Source organism: Entelurus aequoreus, linkage group LG03 (assembly GCF_033978785.1).
Source record: "Entelurus aequoreus isolate RoL-2023_Sb linkage group LG03, RoL_Eaeq_v1.1, whole genome shotgun sequence".
Taxonomy (NCBI): domain Eukaryota; kingdom Metazoa; phylum Chordata; class Actinopteri; order Syngnathiformes; family Syngnathidae; genus Entelurus; species Entelurus aequoreus.
Genome location: NC_084733.1, coordinates 7,127,665 through 7,152,694, shown reverse-complemented (window position 1 = coordinate 7,152,694; position 25,030 = coordinate 7,127,665). Strand labels below are relative to the sequence as shown.

Sequence of the window (25,030 nt, the reverse complement as noted above, 5' to 3'; positions counted from 1 at the left end):
GCCACGGGGAAGACCCAGGACACGTTGGGAAGACTATGTCTCCCGGCTGGCCTGGGAACACATTTGGAATAATCCAGTGAACAATCCCAGGTTATTAGTTGCTTGCATAATCTAAATTTACCCAAAACTATTACTACTACTATTATTATCACTACTAGTACTACTACTATTATTATTACTACTAGTACTTACTGCTGCTACTACTACTATTATTATTACTACTAGTACTTACTGTTATTACTACTACTATTATTATTACTACTAGTACTTACTGCTATTACTACTACTATTATTATTACTACTAGTACTTACTGCTAGTACTACCACTATTATTATTACTACTAGTACTTACTGCTATTACTACTACTATTATTATTACTACTAGTACTTACTGTTATTACTACTACTATTATTATTACTACTAGTACTTACTGTTATTATTACTACTATTATTATTACTACTAGTACTTACTGTTATTACTACTACTATTATTATTACTACTAGTACTTACTGCTATTACTACTACTATTATTATTACTACTAGTACTACTACTATTACTATTAGTATTACTACTAGTACTAACTGCTATTACTACTACTATTATTATTACTACTAGTACTTACTGCTAGTACTACCACTATTATTATTACTACTAGTACTTACTGTTATTACTACTACTATTATTATTACTACTAGTACTTACTGCTATTACTACTACTATTATTATTACTACTAGTACTTACTGCTATTACTACTACTATTATTATTACTACTAGTATTTACTGTTATTACTACTACTATTGTTATTACTACTAGTACTTACTGCTATTACTACTACTATTATTATTACTACTAGTACTATTACTACTACTATTAGTATTACTACTAGTACTAACTGCTATTACTACTACTATTATTATTACTACTAGTACTTACTGCTATTACTACTACTATTATTATTACTACTAGTACTACTAATATTACTACTACTATTATTATTACTACTAGTACTTACTGCTATTACTACTACTATTATTATTACTACTAGTACTTACTGCTATTACTACTACTATTAATCTTACTACTAATACTTACTGTTATTACTACTACTATTATTATTACTACTAGTACTTACTGCTATTACTACTACTATTATTATTACTACTAGTACTTACTGCTATTACTACTACTATTAATCTTACTACTAATACTTACTGTTATTACTACTACTATTATTATTACTACTAGTACTTACTGCTATTACTACTACTATTATTATTACTACTAGTACTTACTGTTATTACTACTACTATTATTATTACTACTAGTACTTACTGCTATTACTACTACTATTATTATTACTACTAGTACTTACTGTTATTACTACTACTATTATTATTACTACTAGTACTTACTGCTATTACTACTACTATTATTATTACTACTAGTACTTACTGCTATTACTACTACTATTATTATTACTACTAGTATTTACTGTTATTATTACTACTATTATTATTACTACTAGTACTTACTGCTATTACTACTACTATTATTATTACTACTAGTACTACTACTATTACTATTAGTATTACTACTAGTACTAACTGCTATTACTACTACTATTATTATTACTACTAGTACTTACTGCTAGTACTACCACTATTATTATTACTACTAGTACTTACTGTTATTACTACTACTATTATTATTACTACTAGTACTTACTGCTATTACTACTACTATTATTATTACTACTAGTACTTACTGCTATTACTACTACTATTATTATTACTACTAGTATTTACTGTTATTACTACTACTATTATTATTACTACTAGTACTATTACTACTACTATTAGTATTACTACTAGTACTAACTGCTATTACTACTACTATTATTATTACTACTAGTACTTACTGCTATTACTACTACTATTATTATTACTACTAGTACTACTACTATTACTATTAGTATTACTACTAGTACTAACTGCTATTACTACTACTATTATTATTACTACTAGTACTTACTGCTAGTACTACCACTATTATTATTACTACTAGTACTTACTGTTATTACTACTACTATTATTATTACTACTAGTACTTACTGCTATTACTACTACTATTATTATTACTACTAGTACTTACTGCTATTACTACTACTATTATTATTACTACTAGTATTTACTGTTATTACTACTACTATTGTTATTACTACTAGTACTTACTGCTATTACTACTACTATTATTATTACTACTAGTACTATTACTACTACTATTAGTATTACTACTAGTACTAACTGCTATTACTACTACTATTATTATTACTACTAGTACTTACTGCTATTACTACTACTATTATTATTACTACTAGTACTACTAATATTACTACTACTATTATTATTACTACTAGTACTTACTGCTATTACTACTACTATTATTATTACTACTAGTACTTACTGCTATTACTACTACTATTAATCTTACTACTAATACTTACTGTTATTACTACTACTATTATTATTACTACTAGTACTTACTGCTATTACTACTACTATTATTATTACTACTAGTACTTACTGCTATTACTACTACTATTAATCTTACTACTAATACTTACTGTTATTACTACTACTATTATTATTACTACTAGTACTTACTGCTATTACTACTACTATTATTATTACTACTAGTACTTACTGTTATTACTACTACTATTATTATTACTACTAGTACTTACTGCTATTACTACTACTATTATTATTACTACTAGTACTTACTGTTATTACTACTACTATTATTATTACTACTAGTACTTACTGCTATTACTACTACTATTATTATTACTACTAGTACTTACTGCTATTACTACTACTATTATTATTACTACTAGTATTTACTGTTATTATTACTACTATTATTATTACTACTAGTACTTACTGCTATTACTACTACTATTATTATTACTACTAGTACTACTACTATTACTATTAGTATTACTACTAGTACTAACTGCTATTACTACTACTATTATTATTACTACTAGTACTTACTGCTAGTACTACCACTATTATTATTACTACTAGTACTTACTGTTATTACTACTACTATTATTACTACTACTAGTACTTACTGCTATTACTACTACTATTATTATTACTACTAGTACTTACTGCTATTACTACTACTATTATTATTACTACTAGTATTTACTGTTATTACTACTACTATTATTATTACTACTAGTACTATTACTACTACTATTAGTATTACTACTAGTACTAACTGCTATTACTACTACTATTATTATTACTACTAGTACTTACTGCTATTACTACTACTATTATTATTACTACTAGTACTACTACTATTACTATTAGTATTACTACTAGTACTAACTGCTATTACTACTACTATTATTATTACTACTAGTACTTACTGCTAGTACTACCACTATTATTATTACTACTAGTACTTACTGTTATTACTACTACTATTATTATTACTACTAGTACTTACTGCTATTACTACTACTATTATTATTACTACTAGTACTTACTGCTATTACTACTACTATTGTTATTACTACTAGTATTTACTGTTATTACTACTACTATTATTATTACTACTAGTACTATTACTACTACTATTAGTATTACTACTAGTACTAACTGCTATTACTACTACTATTATTATTACTACTAGTACTACTACTATTATTATTACTATTATTATTACTACTAGTACTTACTGCTATTACTACTACTATTATTATTACTACTAGTACTATTACTACTACTATTAGTATTACTACTAGTACTAACTGCTATTACTACTACTATTATTATTACTACTAGTACTTACTGCTATTACTACTACTATTATTATTACTACTAGTACTACTAATATTACTACTACTATTATTATTACTACTAGTACTTACTGCTATTACTACTACTATTATTATTACTACTAGTACTTACTGCTATTACTACTACTATTAATCTTACTACTAATACTTACTGTTATTACTACTACTATTATTATTACTACTAGTACTTACTGCTATTACTACTACTATTATTATTACTACTAGTACTTACTGTTATTACTACTACTATTATTATTACTACTAGTACTTACTGCTATTACTACTACTATTATTATTACTACTAGTACTTACTGCTATTACTACTACTATTATTATTACTACTAGTATTTACTGTTATTACTACTACTATTGTTATTACTACTAGTACTTACTGCTATTACTACTACTATTATTATTACTACTAGTACTTACTGCTATTACTACTACTATTATTATTACTACTAGTACTTACTGCTATTACTACTACTATTATTATTACTACTAGTATTTACTGCTATTACTACTACTATTATTATTACTACTAGTACTTACTGCTATTACTACTACTATTATTATTACTACTAGTACTTACTGCTATTACTACTACTATTATTATTACTACTAGTACTTACTGCTATTACTACTACTATTATTATTACTACTAGTATTTACTGCTATTACTACTACTATTATTATTACTACTAGTACTTACTGCTATTACTACTACTATTATTATTACTACTAGTACTTACTGCTATTACTACTACTATTATTATTACTACTAGTATTTACTGCTATTACTACTACTATTGTTATTACTACTAGTACTTACTGCTATTACTACTACTATTATTATTACTACTATTACTACTACTATTAGTATTACTACTAGTACTTACTGCTATTACTACTACTATTATTATTACTATTAGTACTTACTACTATTATTATTACTATTAGTACTTACTGCTATTACTACTACTATTATTATTACTACTAGTACTTACTGCTATTACTACTACTATCATTATTACTACTATTACTACTACTATTGTTATTACTACTAGTACTTACTGCTATTACTACTACTATTATTATTACTACTATTACTACTACTATTAGTATTACTACTAGTACTTACTGCTATTACTACTACTATTATTATTACTATTAGTACTTACTACTATTATTATTACTATTAGTACTTACTGCTATTACTACTACTATTATTATTACTACTAGTACTTACTGCTATTACTACTACTATTATTATTACTACTAGTACTTACTGCTATTACTACTACTATTATTATTACTACTAGTACTACTACTATGACTACTACTATTATTATGATTACTAGTACTTACTGCTATTATTATTACTATTAGTACTTACTGCTATTACTACTACTATTATTATTACTACTAGTACTTACTGCTATTACTACTACTATTATTATTACTACTAGTACTTACTGCTATTACTACTACTATTATTATTACTACTAGTACTTACTGCTATTATTATTACTATTAGTACTTACTGCTATTACTACTACTATTATTATTACTACTAGTACTTACTGCTATTACTACTACTATTATTATTACTACTAGTACTTACTGCTATTACTACTACTATTATTATTACTACTAGTACTTACTGCTATTACTACTACTATTATTATTACTACTAGTACTACTACTATTACTACTACTATTATTATTACTACTAGTACTTACTGCTATTACTACTACTATTATTATTACTACTAGTACTACTACTATGACTACTACTATTATTATTACTACTAGTACTTACTACTATTACTACTACTATTATTATTACTACTAGTACTCGTACTATTACTACTATTGAGATGCATCAGATTGTGTGTGTGTTGTATTCCATGTGAGTAAGAGTGGTGTTAGAAAACAACACAAAGGTTGATGTTGCCACTTGTTTACTTTATCTTGTTGTCACCCATTGTGTGTGTGTGTGTGTGTGTGTGTGTGTGTCTGTGTGTGTGTGTGTGTGTGTGTGTGTGTGTGTGTGTGTGTCTGTGTGTGTGTGTGTGTGTGTGTGCGTGTGTGTGTGTCTGTGTGTGTGTGTGTGTGTGTGTGTGTGTGACTCCTGTGAGACGTCGTTATTAACAAAGACTAAAGCAGGTGCTAAACATCCTCACCTCCCATTAATTATGACTCTTTAATTACCACACACACACACACACACACACACACACACACACACACACACACACACACACACACACACACACACACACACACACACACACACACACACACACACACACACACAGTTGTGTAGCCATGAAGGCGGTTGTGTAGACGCAGACTAACACTAGTGATATATGTGAGCAGCAGTGAGAATATATGAGGGGATGAATGTTCCTGGGCGACACACACACACACACACACACACACACACACACACACACACACACACACACACACACACACACACACACACACACACACACACACACACACACACACACACACACACACACACACACACACACACACACACACACACACACACACACACGTCATTATCTCTGCACAAAGTTCATTCCAAGAAGGGAAGGAAGGCTGAAAAGGAGCTGCCACTAAATAGTTCCTCCATCAGCAGCTGGACTGCAAGTAGATTTAAGTGAAAAATGCAATCTGGACTTAATTTAATTTAATTTAAGTGAAAGATGCAATCTGGACTTTATTTAACAGGCGTGACAAACACCACACGTGTTTTCCTGAAGAAACACTCAAAAGTCCCCAAAACAGACAGAAATGTAGCTTTTGTTGTAATAAATAAATAAATGTGATCAATCATTCCTAATAATCAATCATTCATTTCCTTCAACAGCCATTTCTTCTCCCTTGTTCTTCTTCTGTTGGCTCCGGGCTGCGATTCTCCCTCCATCCTGGTGTTTTCTTTACATCATTGTTGGACCAACCATAACGGATCTACAGCGTAGCAACCACGCGTGAACCGTAGGGGCGGTGCAACAAGAGTTAAACGCTGAGTCGCCTTAAATTCAAAAACCAAAGAAGGAAAGAAAGCAAGAGACTCTCCAAAGAATTAGCGCTTAATTAGGTCTTAATTAGCATAATTATGCGCGCTAACAGTGTCTCGGCAGAATTAGCGGCTGTCAGGAGGGGTGAGCCATCTGTAAGGGCAGAGGATTAATACACAATCTTTGTGCTCCTCATTCATCAATGTTGCAGGGAACTTGGCCTTTTGTCTTCTACTCCCTTTTAGGGCGTTGTTGTTGTTGTTGTTGTTGTTGTTGTTGGCCCCCGTAAGTATCTAAGTACCAACCAAGACTATATGCTCTGTAATATTTAGCACAAGTATCTCTGTACCAACCGAGACTATATGCTCTGTAATATTTAGTTTAAGTATCTCAGTACCAACCAAGACTATATGCTCTGTAATATTTAGTACAAGTATCTCAGTACCAACCGAGACTATATGCTCTGTAATATTTACTACGAGTATCTCAGTACCAACCGAGACTATATGCTCTGTAATATTTAGTACGAGTATCTCAGTACCAACCGAGACTATATGCTCTGTAATATTTAGTTTAAGTATCTCAGTACCAACCAAGACTATATGCTCTGTAATATTTAGGACAATTATCTCAGTACCAACCGAGACTATATGCTCTGTAATATTTAGTACAAGTATCTCAGTACCAACCGAGACTATATGCTCTGTAATATTTAGTACAAGTATCTAAGTACCAACCAAGACTATATGCTCTGTAATATTTAGTACAAGTATCTCAGTACCAACCGAGACTATATGCTCTGTAATATTTACTACGAGTATCTCAGTACCAACCGAGACTATATGCTCTGTAATATTTAGTACGAGTATCTCAGTACCAACCGAGACTATATGCTCTGTAATATTTAGTTTAAGTATCTCAGTACCAACCAAGACTATATGCTCTGTAATATTTAGGACAATTATCTCAGTACCAACCGAGACTATATGCTCTGTAATATTTAGTACAAGTATCTCAGTACCAACCGAGACTATATGCTCTGTAATATTTAGTACAAGTATCTAAGTACCAACCAAGACTATATGCTCTGTAATATTTAGTACAAGTATCTCAGTACCAACCGAGACTATATGCTCTGTAATATTTAGTTTAAGTATCTCAGTACCAACCAAGACTATATGCTCTGTAATATTTAGGACAATTATCTCAGTACCAACCGAGACTATATGCTCTGTAATATTTAGTACAAGTATCTCAGTACCAACCGAGACTATATGCTCTGTAATATTTAGTACAAGTATCTAAGTACCAACCAAGACTATATGCTCTGTAATATTTAGTACAAGTATCTCAGTACCAACTGAGACTATATGCTCTGTAATATTTAGTACAAGTATCTCAGTACCAACCGAGACTATATGCTCTGTAATATTTAGTACAAGTATCTCAGTACTAAGAAACAATGGCCGTCTTCTTGTCACTTCTTGGACTTTGATGTGATGTGAACAATGGTTGTGTTGATGGATAACCAGCATGGCACATCTCACCTTCCTCTTTAGGGAAGGCTGACACAATCGTTTGCACCGCTGCCACCTCCAGCAACACACACATATTGGCGCACAAACACACAAACACACACACAGGTGTGGTGGACACACACACACACACACACACACACCGTCGCTACGATCTATAAGAGCCCTGAGCCTTTAAGCGACCTTGAGACACGCCAGTCTGGCCTTGCCAATAGCTTGTTGTGTGTGTGTGTGTGTGTGTGTGTGTGTGTGTGTGTGTGTGTGTGTGTGTGTTTGCACATTGCTTCAGTTGAAATCACGTTAATTACAACAGTCCTCCAGAGATACATCATCCTAAAAAGGACTTATATTTTTGGAAGTAAAGCATTTAAAGGGGCACACATTAGCATTAGCATTAGCATTATCGATGAGCTGGCCCCCGTCACCTCGGACATCAGCTCTTAGAAGAGAATAATTTCATGCAAATGAGATATTGATGAGTTAATGATTCATTGGCTGGTTAATATGCAACGGCCGTGGTGTAATATGCATTTGTAATGACGCTGTTCAAACAAAGTGGTCACCGAGTGAGTCGCTGCTACTCGGGATGAGGCCTGCAGCCTGAGGGGGGCCCCTGGGGGCCGCGGGGGCCAGGGAGGTCTGTGTGTATTTTCTTTGAGGATATTCATACAGCATGCGCCTATTAGTGCTTCCTTATTAGTGCTTCCTTATTAGTGCTTCCTTCAATGACACAAGTCTATTCAGTGTTTCCCATAAACCGCCAAGATACCTGTGGCGGCGGGGGCGTGGCTATGGGCGTGGTCACCATGACATCATCAAGTAATTTGCATAATTTACTACAATGATATGATTTTCTCTAAAAAGGCTAAAAAAATGTATACTTACTAATGAATAATAACAGTTTTGTTTTAAACGTCCATCCATCCATTTTACAATATAATTACAACACTTTATGTACATATTTATATACAGATTGGAACAATAAGTTATTCACTGAAATATATTTATTAAGTGTGGTTCTTACAAAAAATATATCTTATAAAAATATAAAAGCTAAAATGTCTCTTAAAGCTCTGCCCCTTTAATTAGTGCATACTAAATAATTTAACTTTAGCCTACTACTACAACCATATTATTTACCAGCAACATAAAGTGAAACAGAGGCACAGTCAGTAACAAATAAACAGAAAACAGGAGTGGTGGTAGATAGACACAGAGCTTCATCAAACATCTGATCCACTGAAGAAAGAGCTCCAAAAATCTTGATCCTACACTTCTCTTTTGTATTTTGTATTTTTATTTATTTTATTTTATTTTAATTTTATTTTATTAAAAAAAACATTTTTATTTTTATTTTTATTTTTTTCAATAAATAAATACAATCGTGTGCTTACGGACTGTATCCCTGCAGACTGTATTGATCTATATTGATATATAATGTATATATTGTGTTTTTTATGTTGATTTCATAAAAAAAATAAAAATAAAATAAAAACAAATATATATATATTTTTATTTTTTTATTTCTTGTGCGGCCGGTGGTTGGGGACCACTGAACTATATGATTTGCCTGAGAAGCTGGACAGGACAAAAAAAATAAAAACAATAATAATCAAAAAAAAAAATAAATAAATAAAAAAATAAAAATAAAATGTTTTTTTGTTTGTGGCGGCCTTAATTCTTTCGTGGCGGGCCGCCACAAATAAATGAATGTGTGGGAAACACTGCTATTTGTTGACTTCAAAAGTGCTTTGGCGCTCCTGCTGGAAGGAATGGTGTGTGTGTGTGTGTGTGTGTGTGTGTATGTGTGTGTGTGTGTGTGTGTTTGTGTCCAGATGTCATTTAGGAGGGACTTTTATTGTGAAAGGTCACCACAGGTCCTGTCAGTCACAGTTGGCCCCTGGCTGACAACCGCTGCTTGCTACTTGACGCCTGCCACTCGGGTGACTCACGTGTGGTGTGACGGAGGACCTCACCTCATGTGATCATGATTCATGTAATCATACTTTGTACAATATCACCTCATATGATCATGATTCATGTAATCATACTTTGTACAATATCACCTCATGTGATCATGATTCATGTAATCATACTTTGTACAATATCACCTCATATGATCATGATTCATGTAATCATACTTTGTACAATATCACCTCATGTGATCATGATTCATGTAATCATACTTTGTACAATATCACCTCATGTGATCATGATTCATGTAATCATACTTTGTACAATATCACCTCATATGATCATGATTCATGTAATCATACTTTGTACAATATCACCTCATATGATCATGATTCATGTAATCATACTTTGTACAATGTTGTTCCCTGTGATCACCTCATGGGGGTCCATCGGTGCCCGCCCTAGGTTTTTTTTTTGTGGCTCTAACCAATGTTTGCCTACTACTTATTTGTCACGCCCTTGTGACTGTGTTGTAATATTTTTCAGTGCGTGTGCTATAAAGTTTGCACGTGTTTTAGCACAGGCAAATCTTGAGTAAATCAGGCCCCATATGTTCAGTGCGTGTGGTATCAAGTTTGCACAGGTTTTAGCACCCGCAAATCCTGAGTAAATCAGGCCCTCTATGTTCAGTGCGTGTGCTATCAAGTTTGCACAGTTTTTAGCACCCGCAAATCCTGAGTAAATCAGGCCCTATATGTTCAGTGCGTGTGCAATCAAGTTTGCACGTGTTCCAGCACACGCGTATCTTGAGTAAATCAGGCCTTATTTGTTCAGTGCGTGTGCTATCAAGTTTGCACGTGTTTTAGCACATGCAAATCTTGAAAAAATCAGGCCCTATATGTTCAGTGCGTGTGATATAAAGTTTGCACAGGTTTTAGCACCCGCATATCCTGAGTAAATCAGGCCCTATATGTTCAGCTCGTGTGCTATCAAGTTTGCACGTGTTTTAGCACAGGCAAATCCTGAGTAAATCAGGCCCCATATGTTCAGTGCGTGTGCTATCAAGTTTGCACAGGTTTTAGCACCCGCAAATCCTGAGTAAATCAGGCCCTTTTAGTTCAGTGCGTGTGCTATAATGTTTGCACAGGTTTTAGCACCCGCAAATCCTGATTAAATCAGGCCCTATATGTTCAGTGCGTGTGCAATCAAGTTTGCACGTGTTTTAGCACACGCGTATCTTGACTAAATCAGGCCTTATTTGTTCAGTGCGTGTGCTATCAAGTTTGCACGTGTTTTAGCACACGCACTGAACATATAGGGCCTGATTTACTCAGGATTTGCCTGTGCTGAAACACGTGCAAACTTGATAGCACACGCATTGAACATATGGGGCCTGATTTACTCAGGATTTGCCTGTGCTGAAACACGTGCAAACTTGATAGCACACGCACTGAACATATAGGGCCTTATTTACTCAGGATTTATGGGTGCTAAAAACCGTGCAAACTTGATAGCACATGCACTGAACATATAAGGCCTGATTTACTCAGGATTTGCGTGTGCTAAAACACGTGCAAACTTTGATAGCACACGCACTGAACATATAGGGCCTGATTTACTCAGGATTTCCATGTCCTAAAACTTGTGCAAACTGGATAGCACACACACTGAACATATAGGGCCTTATTCACTTAGGATTTATGGGTGCTAAAAACAGTGCAAACTTGATAGCACACGCACTGAACATATGGGGCCTGATTTACTCAAGATTTGCCTATGCTAAAACACGTGCAAACTTGATAGCACACGCACTGAACATATAGGGCCTGATTTACTCAGGATTTGCCTGTGCTAAAACACGTGCAAACTTGATAGCACACGCACTGAACATATAAGGCCTGATTTAGTCAGGATTTCCATGTCCTAAAACACGTGCAAACTTGATAGCACACGCACTGAACATATAAGGCCTGATTTAGTCAGGATTTCCATGTCCTAAAACTTGTGCAAACTGGATAGCACACACACTGAACATATAGGGCCTTATTCACTCAGGATTTGCCTGTGCTAAAACACGTGCAAACTTTGAACGCCACCAACAATACACACATAAATGTGTGTGCGCTCACCGAGATTTGTTGAAATTGAGATTTTTTTTGTGTGCCGATGGCGTCAATAAAACGAAGCAACCTTGCAAAAAGGTGGCGTTAAAGGTTGCGTTTTGTATGGGATATAAAGTAGTCAATAAGACATAAATGGAGTATTTGAGTGCGCCCCTCAGAAGTACTCTTGGCTCCTGCTTCCTGCTCCTTTATTGGCTGGAGGTGCAGGACTGGCAGACGCAGATGAAGACATACGAGCCACGGAGGAGCATCTCAAGATGTATGTGGAAACTAGTCCTAGTGGTCCTACTTTGGGGTGCAAACTAGCTGGCATTAATGGAAAGTGGGGAGCGTTTTCAGCGGTGAGTAGAAAAAGGCGTGATGGATGGAAAGTACGAGTGGAATAAACGTAGACGTTGTGGTGGTCGTGGTGCACCACTTCTACGGAAGTGGACTTTGCTTTGTGCACAAAGTTGTTGGGATTTGTCCTTTTGTGAGGAATCAGAGCTAAGTTTGTACAGAACACGTGCAAATGGTGAATAAAAAGAGAATACAATGATTTGCAAAGTCTTATATTCAATTGAATAGTCCGCAAAGACAAGATATTTCATGTTCACACTGAGAAACTTTGTTATTTTTTCCAAATATTAGCTCACTTGCAACATGTTTCAACAAAGCTGGCACGAGTGGCAAAAAAGACTGAGAAAGTTGCTCATCAAAGACTTATTTGGAACATCCCACAGGTGAACAGGTTAATTGGGAACAGGTGGGTGCCATGATTGATTGTATAAAAGCAGCTTCCATGAAATGCTCACTCATTCACAAACAAGGACGGGGCGAAGGTCACCACTTTGTCAACAAACGCCCGAGCAAATTGTTTTAAGGACAACATTTCTCAACCAGCTATTGCAAGGAATTTAGGGATTCCACCATCTACGCTCCGTGATATCCTCAAAAATGCTCAGAGAATCTGAAGAAATCACTGCACGTAAGCCGTGATATTACGCACCTTGGATCCCTAAGGTGGTACCGCGTCAAAAAGCCACATCAGTGTGTAAAGGATATCGCCACATGGGCTCTGGAACACTTCAGAAAAGCACTGTCAGTAACTACAGTTGGTCGCCACATCTGTAAGTGCAAGTTAAAGCTCTACTACGCAAAGCCAACGCCATTTTATCAACAACACCCGGACACGCTTCATCTAAGATGGACTGATGCAAAGTGGACACATTTCAAATTGTTTTTGGAAACTGCGGACGCCGTGTCTTCAGGACCAAGGAGGAAAAGAACCATCCGGATTGTTCTAGGCGCAAAGTTGAAAATCCAGAGTGTTTCCACCAGTTATTTTGGTACTGGTTCTTTTTTAGGCTGCTGTTTATTGATGGTTTGCTCATTTGTTCACTAATTGTTCATCAACACGTTGGTGAGATAATAAAATGATTTATTTAAAAGTTACCATTGGTTAGTTAGTTAGTTAGTTAGTTAGTTAGTCTGTCCTTGAGTTCATTAGTTATTAAGCTAGTTGGTCGGTTCCAGTATCTGGAGAAATCACTGCACGTAAGCCATGATATTACGCACCTTGGATCCCTTAGGCGGTACTGCATGAAAAAGTGACATCAGTGTGTAAAGGATATCACCACATGGGCTCGGGAACATTTCAGAAAACCACTGTCAGTAACTACAGTTGGTCGCCACATCTGTAAGTGCAAGTTAAAACTCTACTACGCAAAGCCAACGCCATTTTATCAACAACACCCGGAAAGGCTTCGCCGGGCCCGAGCTCATCTAAGATGGACTGATGCAAAGTGGACAAATTTCAAATTGTTTTTGGAAACTGCGGACGCCGTGTCCTCAGGACCAAAGAGGAAAAGAACCATCCGGATTGTTCTAGGCGCAAAGTTGAAAATTCAGAGTGTTTCCACCAGTTATTTTGGTGCTGGTTCCTTTCTTAGGCTGCTGTTTATTGATGGTTTGCTCATTTGTTCACTAATTGTTCATCAACACGTTGGTGTGATAATAAGATGATTTATTTAAAAGTTACCATTGTATGTTGGTTAGTTAGTTAGTTAGTCTGTCCTACAGTTCATTAGTTATTAAGCTAGTTGGTTGGTTTCTTAGTCAGTTGGTTAGTTAGTTAGTCTGTCCTACAGTTCATTAGTTATTAAGATAGTTGGTCGGTTCCAGCATCTGGAGAAATCACTGCACGTAAGCCATGATATTACGCACCTTGGATCCCTCAGGCGGTACCGCGTCAAAAAGCCACATCAGTGTGTAAAGGATATCGCCACATGGGCTCGGGAACACTTCAGAAAAGCACTGTCAGTAACTACAGTTGGTCGCCACATCTGTAAGTGCAAGTTAAAGCTCTACCACGCAAAGCCAACGCCATTTTATCAACAACACCCGGAAAGGCTTCGCCGGGCCCGAGCTCATCTAAGATGGACTGATGCAAAGTGGACACATTTCAAATTGTTTTTGGAAACTGCGGACGCCGTGTCCTCAGGACCAAAGAGGAAAAGAACCATCCGGATTGTTCTAGGCGCAAAGTTGAAAATCCAGAGTGTTTCCAACAGTTATTTTGGTGCTGGTTCCTTTCTTAGGCTGCTGTTTATTGATGGTTTGCTCATTTGTTCACTAATTGTTCATCAACACGTTGGTGAGATAATAAGATGATTTATTTAAAAGTTACCATTGTATGTTGGTTAGTTAGTTAGTTAGTCTGTCCTACAGTTCATTAGTTATTAAGCTAGTTGGTTGGTTTCTTAGTCAGTTGGTTAGTTAGTTAGTCTGTCCTAGAGTTCATTAGTTATTAAGCTAGTTGTTCGGTTCCAGCATCTGGAGAAATCACTGCACGTAAGCCATGATATTACGCACCTTGGATCCCTCAGGCGGTACCGCATCAAAAAGCCACATCAGCGTGTAAAGGATATCGCCACATGGGCTCGGGAACACTTCAGAAAACCACTGTCAGTAACTACAGTTGGTCGCTACATCTGTAAGTGCAAGTTAAAGCTCTACTACGCAAAGCCAACGCCATTTTATCAACAACACCCGGACACGCTTCATCTAAGATGGACTGATGCAAAGTGGACACATTTCAAATTGTTTTTGGAAACTGCGGACGCCGTGTCCTCAGGACCAAAGAAGAAAAGAACCATCCGGATTGTTCTAGGCGCAAAGTTGAAAATCCAGAGTGTTTCCACCAGTTATTTTGGTACTGGTTCTTTTTTAGGCTGCTGTTTATTGATGGTTTGCTCATTTGTTCACTAATTGTTCATCAACACGTTGGTGAGATAATAAAATGATTTATTTAAAAGTTACCATTGGTTAGTTAGTTAGTTAGTTAGTTAGTCTGTCCTACAGTTCATTAGTTATTAAGCTAGTTGGTTGGTTTCTTAGTCAGTTGGTTAGTTAGTTAGTCTGTCCTACAGTTAATTAGTTATTAAGCTAGTTTGTCGGTTCCAGCATCTGGAGAAATCACTGCACGTAAGCCGTGATATTACGCACCTTGGATCCCTCAGGCGGTGCCGCGTCAAAAAGCCACATCAGTGTGTAAAGGATATCGCCACATGGGCTCGGGAACACTTCAGAAAACCACTGTCAGTAACTATAATTGGTCGCCACATCTGTAAGTGCAAGTTAAAGCTCTACTACGCAAAGCCAACGCCATTTTATCAACAACACCCGGACACGCTTCATCTAAGATGGACTGATGCAAAGTGGACACATTTCAAATTGTTGTTGGAAACTGCGGACGCCGTGTCCTCAGGACCAAAGAAGAAAAGAACCATCCGGATTGTTCTAGGCGCAAAGTTGAAAATTCAGAGTGTTTCCACCAGTTATTTTGGTACTGGTTCTTTTTTAGGCTGCTGTTTATTGATGGTTTGCTCATTTGTTCACGAATTGTTCATCAACACGTTGGTGAGATAATAAAATGATTTATTTAAAAGTTACCATTGGTTAGTTAGTTAGTTAGTTAGTCTGTCCTACAGTTCATTAGTTATTAAGCTAGTTGGTTGGTTTCTTAGTCAGTTGGTTAGTTAGTTAGTCTGTCCTACAGTTCATTAGTTATTAAGCTAGTTGGTCGGTTCCAGCATCTGAAGAGATCACTGCATGTAAGCCATGATATTACGCACCTTGGCTCCCTCAGGCGGTACCGCATCAAAAAGCCACATCAGTGTGTAAAGGATATCGCCGCATGGGCTCGGGAACACTTCAGAAAACCACTGTCAGTAACTACAGTTGGTCGCCACATCTGTAAGTGCAAGTTAAAGCTCTACCACGCAAAGCCAACGCCATTTTATCAACAACACCCGGACACGCTTCATCTAAGATGGACTGATGCAAAGTGGACACATTTCACATTTTTTTTAGGAAACTGTGGATGCGGTGTCCTCCGGACCAAAGAGGAAAAGAACCATCCGGATTGTTCTAGGCGCAAAGTTGAAAATCCAGAGTGTTTCCACCAGTTATTTTGGTGCTGGTTCCTTTCTTAGGCTGCTGTTTATTGATGGTTTGCTCATTTGTTCACTAATTGTTCATGAACACGTTGGTGAAATAATAAGATGATTTATTTAAAAGTTACCATTGTATGTTGGTTAGTTAGTTAGTTAGTCTGTCCTACAGTTCATTTGTTATTAAGCTAGTTGGTCGGTTCCAGCATCTGGAGAAATCACTGCACGTAAGCCATGATATTACGCACGTTGGATCCCTCAGGCGGTACCGCATCAAAAAGCCACATCAGCGTGTAAAGGATATCGCCACATGGGCTCGGGAACACTTCAGAAAAGCACTGTCAGTAACTACAGTTGGTCGCCACATCTGTAAGTGCAAGTTAAAGCTCTACTACGCAAAGCCAACGCCATTTTATCAACAACACCCGGAAACGCTTCATCTAAGATGGACTGATGCAAAGTGGACACATTTGAAATTGTTTTTGGAAACTGTGGACGCCGTGTCCTCCGGAACAAAGAAGAAAAGAACCATCGGGATTGTTCTAGGCCAGAGTTGAAAATCCAGAGTGTTTCCACCAGCTATTTGGTGCTGGTTCCTTTCTTAGGCTGCTGTTTATTGATGGTTCGCTCATTTCTTCACTAATTGTTCATCAACATGTTGGTGAGATAATAAGATGACTTATTTAAAAGTTACCATTGGTTAGTTAGTTAGTTAGTCTGTCCTACAGTTCATTAGTTATTAAGCTAGTTGGTTGGTTTCTTAGTCAGTTGGTTAGTTAGTTAGTTAGTCTGTCCTACAGTTCATTAGTTATTAAGCTAGTTGGTCGGTTCCAGCATCTGGAGAAATCACTGCACGTAAGCCGTGATATTACGCACCTTGGATCCCTTAGGCGGTACTGCATGAAAAAGTGACATCAGTGTGTAAAGGATATCACCACATGGGCTCGGGAACACTTCAGAAAACCACTGTCAGTAACTACAGTTGGTCGCTACATCTGTAAGTGCAAGTTAGAACCCTACTATGCAAAGCCAACGCCATTTTATCAACAACACCCGGAAACGCTTCGCCGGGCCCGAGCTCATCTAAGATGGACTGATGCAAAGTGGACACATTTCAAATTGTTGTTGGAAACTGCGGACGCCGTGTCCTCCGGACCAAAGAGGAAAAGAACCATCCGGATTGTTCTAGGCACAAAGTGTAAAAGGCAGCATGTGTGATGGTATGGGGGTGTATTAGTGCCCAAGACATGGGTAACTTACACATCTGTGAAGGCACCATTAATGCTGAAAGGTACATACAGGTTTTGGAGCAACATATGTTGCCATCCAAGCAACGTTATCATGGACGCCCCTGCTTATTTAAAATGTGTGGTGCAATATGAAGGCTAAAATATGAGAAGGGAGACTGTTGAACAACTTAAGCTGCACATCAAGCAAGAATGGGAAATAATTCCACTTCCAAAATGTGTCTCCTCAGTTCCCAAACCTTTACTGAGTGTTGTTAAAAGGAAAGGCCATGTAACACAGTGGTAACAATGCCTTTTTTCATGATTATTTGCAAAAAATAACAAAGTTTCTCAGTGTGAACATGAAATATCTGGTCTTTGCAGTCCATTCAATTAAATATAAGTTGAAAAGGATTTGTTTGTATTCTCTTTTTATTGACAAGGTGACAACTTCACTGGTCCTGGTTTTGTATGAAAAGCATGAACTGGACCGGAATGAGGAAATGACATCATGGTTTAAGTGCAGAGTTAGTGTGCTGCTCAGGTGCGATCAAAGAGCCGTCAGGTTAGTATGCAGATGAGTGCGTGTGTGTGTGTGTGTGTGTGTGTGTGTGTGTGTGTGTGTGTGTGTGTGTGTGTGTGTGTGTGTGTGTGTGTGTGCCAGCGCCATTGATTGGGCCCAACGCCACGTTTTTAAGGCTGATGAGCGAGGAAGGCTCGGCGTGACCCGTCTGGGTCTGAGTCAATATGGTGTGTCACCTTACAGCACCGCTCAATCGCTTACCATCCAGACTGGAGCGGGAACTGATGTTGCTTCCGGACCCGTGTGACCTCTACGCACCCATGTGACCTCTACGCACCCGTGTGACCTCTACGCATCCGTGTGACCTCTACGGACCAATGGCGTGACGCTGATGTCACAGCTCATGTTTACATTTACACAAAAGGTATGCCCTTTAATTTGTCATAACTAATGAAGGGACTTCTAACAATAGCTGCTAACTTTGCTAGCCTCTACTAACTCATGAGCTAAATCACTAGCCTGTGTGCTAACTTTGCTAGCCTGGATGAATGTATATGATACCATACTAACCTATGTGCTAACTACACTTACTTAGGTAAACTCATCTAACTTAACAAGTCTGTGTGCTAACTTTGCTAGCCTGGATGAATGTATATGATACCATACTAACCTATGTGCTAACTACACTTACTTAGGTAAACTCATCTAACTTAACAAGTCTGTGTGCTAACTTTGCTGGTTTCAGTAAACTAATGAGCTAAATCACTAGCCTGTGTGCTAACTTTGCTAGCCTCTACTAACTCATGGGCTAAATCACTAGCCTGTGTGCTAACTTTGCTAGCCTCTACTAACTCATGGGCTAAATCACTAGCCTGTGTGCTAACTTTGATAGCCTCTACTAACTCATGGGATAAATCACTAGCCTGTGTGCTAACTTTGCTAGCCTCTACTAACTCATGGGCTAAATCATTAGCCTGTGTGCTAACTTTGCTAGCCTCTACTAACTCATGGGATAAATCACTAGCCTGTGTGCTAACTTTGCTAGCCTCTACTAACTCATGAGCTAAATCACTAGCCTGTGTGCTAACTTTGCTAGCCTCTACTAACTCATGAGCTAAATCACTAGCCTGTGTGCTAACTTTGCTAGCCTGGATGAATGTATATGATACCATACTAACCTACGTGCTAACTACACTTACAAACCCCGTTTCCATATGAGTTGGGAAATTGTGTTAGATGTAAATATAAACGGAATACAATGATTTGCAAATCATTTTCAACCCATATTCAGTTAAATATGCTACAAAGACAACATTTTGATGTTCAAACTGATAAACATTTCTTTTTTTTGCAAATAATCATTAACTTTAGAATTTGATGCCAGCAACACGTGACAAAGAAGTTGGGAAAGGTGGCAATAAATACTGATAAAGTTGAGGAATGCTCATCAAACACTTATTTGGAACATCCCACAGGTGTGCAGGCTAATTGGGAACAGGTGGGTGCCATGATTGGGTATAAAAGTAGATTCCATGAAATGCTCAGTCATTCACAAACAAGGATGGGGCGAGGGTCACCACTTTGTCAACAAATGCGTGAGCAAATTGTTGAACAGTTTAAGAAAAACCTTTCTCAACCAGCTATTGCAAGGAATTTAGGGATTTCACCATCTACGCTCCGTAATATCATCAAAGGGTTCAGAGAATCTGGAGAAATCACTGCACGTAAGCAGCTAAGCCCGTGACCTTCCATCCCTCAGGCTGTACTGCATCAACAAGCGACATAAGTGTGTAAAGGATATCACCACATGGGCTCAGGAACACTTCAGAAACCCACTGTCAGTAACTACAGTTGGTCGCTACATCTGTAAGGGCAAGTTAAAACTCTCCTATGCAAGGCGAAAACCGTTTATCAACAACACCCAGAAACGCAGTCGACTTCGCTGGGCCTGAGCTCATCTAAGATGGACTGATGCAAAGTGGAAAAGTGTTCTGTGGTCTGACGAGTCCACATTTCAAATTGTTTTTGGGAACTGTGGACCAAAGAGGAAAAAAACCATCCGGACTGTTCTAGGCGCAAAGTGTAAAAGCCAGCATGTGTGATGGTATGGGGGTGTATTAGTGCCCAAGACATGGGTAACTTACACATCTGTGAAGGCGCCATTAATGCTGAAAGGTACATACAGCTTTTGGAGCAACATATGTTGCCATCCAAGCAACGTTACCATGGACGCCCCTGCTTATTTCAGCAAGACAATGCCAAGCCATGTGTTACATCAATGTGGCTTCATAGTAAAAGAGTGCGGGTACTAGACTGGCATGCCTGTAGTCCAGACCTGTCTCCCATTGAAAATGTGTGGCGCATTATGAAGCCTAAAATAGCACAAGGGAGACCCCCGGACTGTTGAACAACTTAAGCTGTACATCAAGCAAGAATGGGAAAGAATTCCACCTGAGAAGCTTCAAAAATGTGTCTCCTCAGTTCTCAAACGTTTACTGAGTGTTGTTAAAAGGAAAGGCCATGTAACACAGTGGTGAACATGCCCTTTCCCAACTACCTTGGCACGTGTTGCAGCCAAGGTAATTATTATTTGCAAAAAATAATAAAGTTTATGAGTTTGAACATCAAATATGTTGTCTTTGTAGTGCATTCAACTGAATATGAGTTGAAAAGGATTTGCAAATCATTGTATTCCGTTTATATTTACATCTAACACAATTTCCCAACTCATATGGAAACGGGGTTTGTACTTACAGTAGGTAAACTCATCTAACTTAACAAGTCTGCATGCTAACTTTGCTAGTTTCAGTAAACCAACGAGCTAAATCACTAGCCTGTGCGCTAACCTCCATTAATGCATGTGCTACTCTCACGAGCCTGTGTACAAACGTCAGTAGCCTGGGTGAATCACGATCCCTCGCTGAATGTTCTGAACTCCTTTTCCATGCCAACATGCTATTTTTTGGCAAAATAACACAGCCCGGAGTTAATCTGTTGACATTCCGTTGAGCTTTGACAAGACCCAATTTTGAGTTTTCCTACTCTGTGGGGTCGAGACAAGCAGGTAAGATCCATGAGTACAGTATGCACACTTTGCCAGAGTGCATTGTGGGTAAAGGGTCTTTATGAATATGCATGAAGTGACAGCTCCTTAACCCCCCAGTGCATGTGTGTGTGTGTGTGTTTGTGTGTGAGTAGCAGAGTGTACTAGCAGTAGATTCCGTGACGCTGGACAAGGATTACACTCTAATCTACACTGTCAGTGTGAATGAAGACACACACACACACACACACACACACACACACACACACACACACACACACACACACACACACACACACACACACACACACACACACACACACACACACACACACACACACACACACACACACACACACACACACACACACACACGCATTCTTGTATTTATATGCACATTAAATCAACAAAAACAAATCCTGACTTTGGAGCAATGTTCACGGACTCTAGTGTTTGGCTCTCTATTAGATGCAATGTTATTGGGACCATGATTTATGTCATCACTTGTTCACACCTCCTCATATGGAAGGTAGAAGGTAGAAATACAAGAACACACACACACACACACACACACAAACCCACACACACACACACACACACACACACACACACACACACACACACACACACACACACACACACACACACACACACACACACACACACACACACACACACACACACACGCATTCTTGTATTTATATGCACATTAAATCAACAAAAACAAATCCTGACTTTGGAGCAATGTTCACGGACTCTAGTGTTTGGCTCTCTATTAGATGCAATGTTATTGGGACCATGATTTATGTCATCACTTGTTCACACCTCCTCATATGGAAGGTAGAAATACAAGAACACACACACACACACACACACACACACACACACACACACACACACACACACACACACACACACACACACACACACACACACACACACACACACACACACACACACACACACGCACACACACACATTCTTGTATTTGTTACCTTCTTGAAAGCTCCGAAAAATATATACATACTATGCAAATATAAAAAATTCTTGTTGTTAAAAATGAGTTGGAATTTCACAAGAAAAAGTAAAACTTAGAATTTTGGCAGTATTATAATAAAAGTCATAATTTTACTCAAAGCAAGTCAAAATTTTACAAGAAAAACGGAACATTTGTGCAGTATTATGATAAAAGTTGTAATTTTACTCAAAAACTGTCGCAATTTTACAAGAAAAGCTTAACATTTTTGGCAATTTTATGAAAAGAGTCGTAATTTTACTCGACAGTCACAATTTTATAAGAACAATTTAAAATGTTGGCAATATTATAGTAATAATCAGAATTTTACTCGGGGAAATTTTGACAAAAGTCATCATTTTATTTAAAAAATGTCAATATTTTACAAGAACAACCAAAAAATTGGCAATATTGTGATACAAGTCAGAATTTTTATATGACAAATGTCACCATTTCGCATTAAAAAGTAATAATTTTTATATAAAAACATAATCATTTTACGAGAAAATATTGCAATATTACAGAAACTGAAAGAATATGAGAAATTGTTCCCAATTTTATAAGAAAAAAGTTGACACATTGTGAGAAAAAGATTGATTTTAGTAAATAAATAAAAAATCTTTATTCATTATTTACTTCGTTATTACAGTATGTGTCTATATACATATTTATTTTATTTTATTATTAATTTTGGCCAACAGGGTCGAATTTCAATAACTTACACACACTTGTTATTTCATATGTTGACCAGAGGGGGAGCACTTTGAAAACCGACAGTTTTTGGGACCACCTTAATTTTGATAGATTTCACCACCAGGGGGTCCTAACTTGTTCACCGGTCCTCATATGGAGTGTACTTTTCCTTGTTGATGTCTCAAGAATGACAGGAAAACACACACACACACACGCACACACACACACACACACACACACACACACACACACACACACACACACACACACACACACACACACACACACACACACACACACACACACACACACACACACACACACACACACACACACACACACGCATTCTTGTATTTATATGCACATTAAATCAACAAAAAAAAATCCTGACTTTGGAGCAATGTTCACGGACTCTAGTGTTTGGCTCTCTATTAGATGCAATGTTATTGGGGACCATGATTTATGTCATCACTTGTTCACACCTCCTCATATGGAAGGTAGAAGGTAGAAATACAAGAACACACACACACACACACACACACACACACACACACACACACACACACACACACACACACACACACACACACACACACACACACACACACACACACACACACACACACACACACACACACACACACACACACACACACACACACATTCTTGTATTTGTTACCTTCTTGAAAGCTCCGAAAAATATATACATACTATGCAAATATAAAAAATTCTTGTTGTTAAAAATGAGTTGGAATTTCACAAGAAAAAGGTCACAATTTAACAAGTAAAACTTTTGGCATTATTATAATAAAAGTCATAATTTTACTCAAAGCAAGTCAAAATTTTACAAGAAAAACGGAACATTTGTGCAATATTATGATAAAAGTTGGAATTTTACTCAAAAACTGTCGCAATTTTTTTTTACAAGAAAAGCTTAACATTTTTGGCAATTTTATGAAAAGAGTCGTGATTTTACTCGACAGTCACAATTTTATAAGAAAAATTTAAAATGTTGGCAATTTTATAGTAATAATCTGAATTTTACTCGGGGAAATTTTGACAAAAGTCATCATTTTATTTAAAAAATGTCAATATTTTACAAGAACAACCAAAACATTTGCAATATTGTGATACAAGTCAGAATTTTTATATGACAAATGTCACCATTTCGCATTAAAAATTAACAATTTTTATATAAAAACATAATCATTTTACGAGAAAATATTGCAATATTACAGAAACTGAAAGAATATGAGAAATTGTTCCCTATTTTATAAGAAAAAAGTCGACACATTGTGAGTAAAAGACCGATTTTAGTAAAAGAATAAATAGATCTTTATTCATTATTTACTTCGTTATTACAGTATGTGTCTATATACATATTTATTTTATTTCATTATTAATTTTGGCCAACAGGGTCGAATTTCAATAACTTACACGCACTTGTTATTTCATATGTTGACCAGAGGGGGAGCACTTTGAAAACCGACAGTTTTTGGGACCACCTTAATTTTGATAGATTTCACCACCAGGGGGTCCTAACTTGTTCACCGGTCCTCATATGGAATGTACTTTTCCTTGTTGATGTCTCAAGAATGACAGGAAAACACA

The 25,030-nt window shown here is 36.7% G+C and overlaps 1 pseudogene; it reads right to left on the bottom strand.

The window, feature by feature from the left end:
- The window catches only part of LOC133647171 (golgin subfamily A member 6-like protein 24), a 36,108-nt pseudogene that overhangs the window by 3,157 nt on the left and 7,921 nt on the right, over positions 1-25,030 (bottom strand).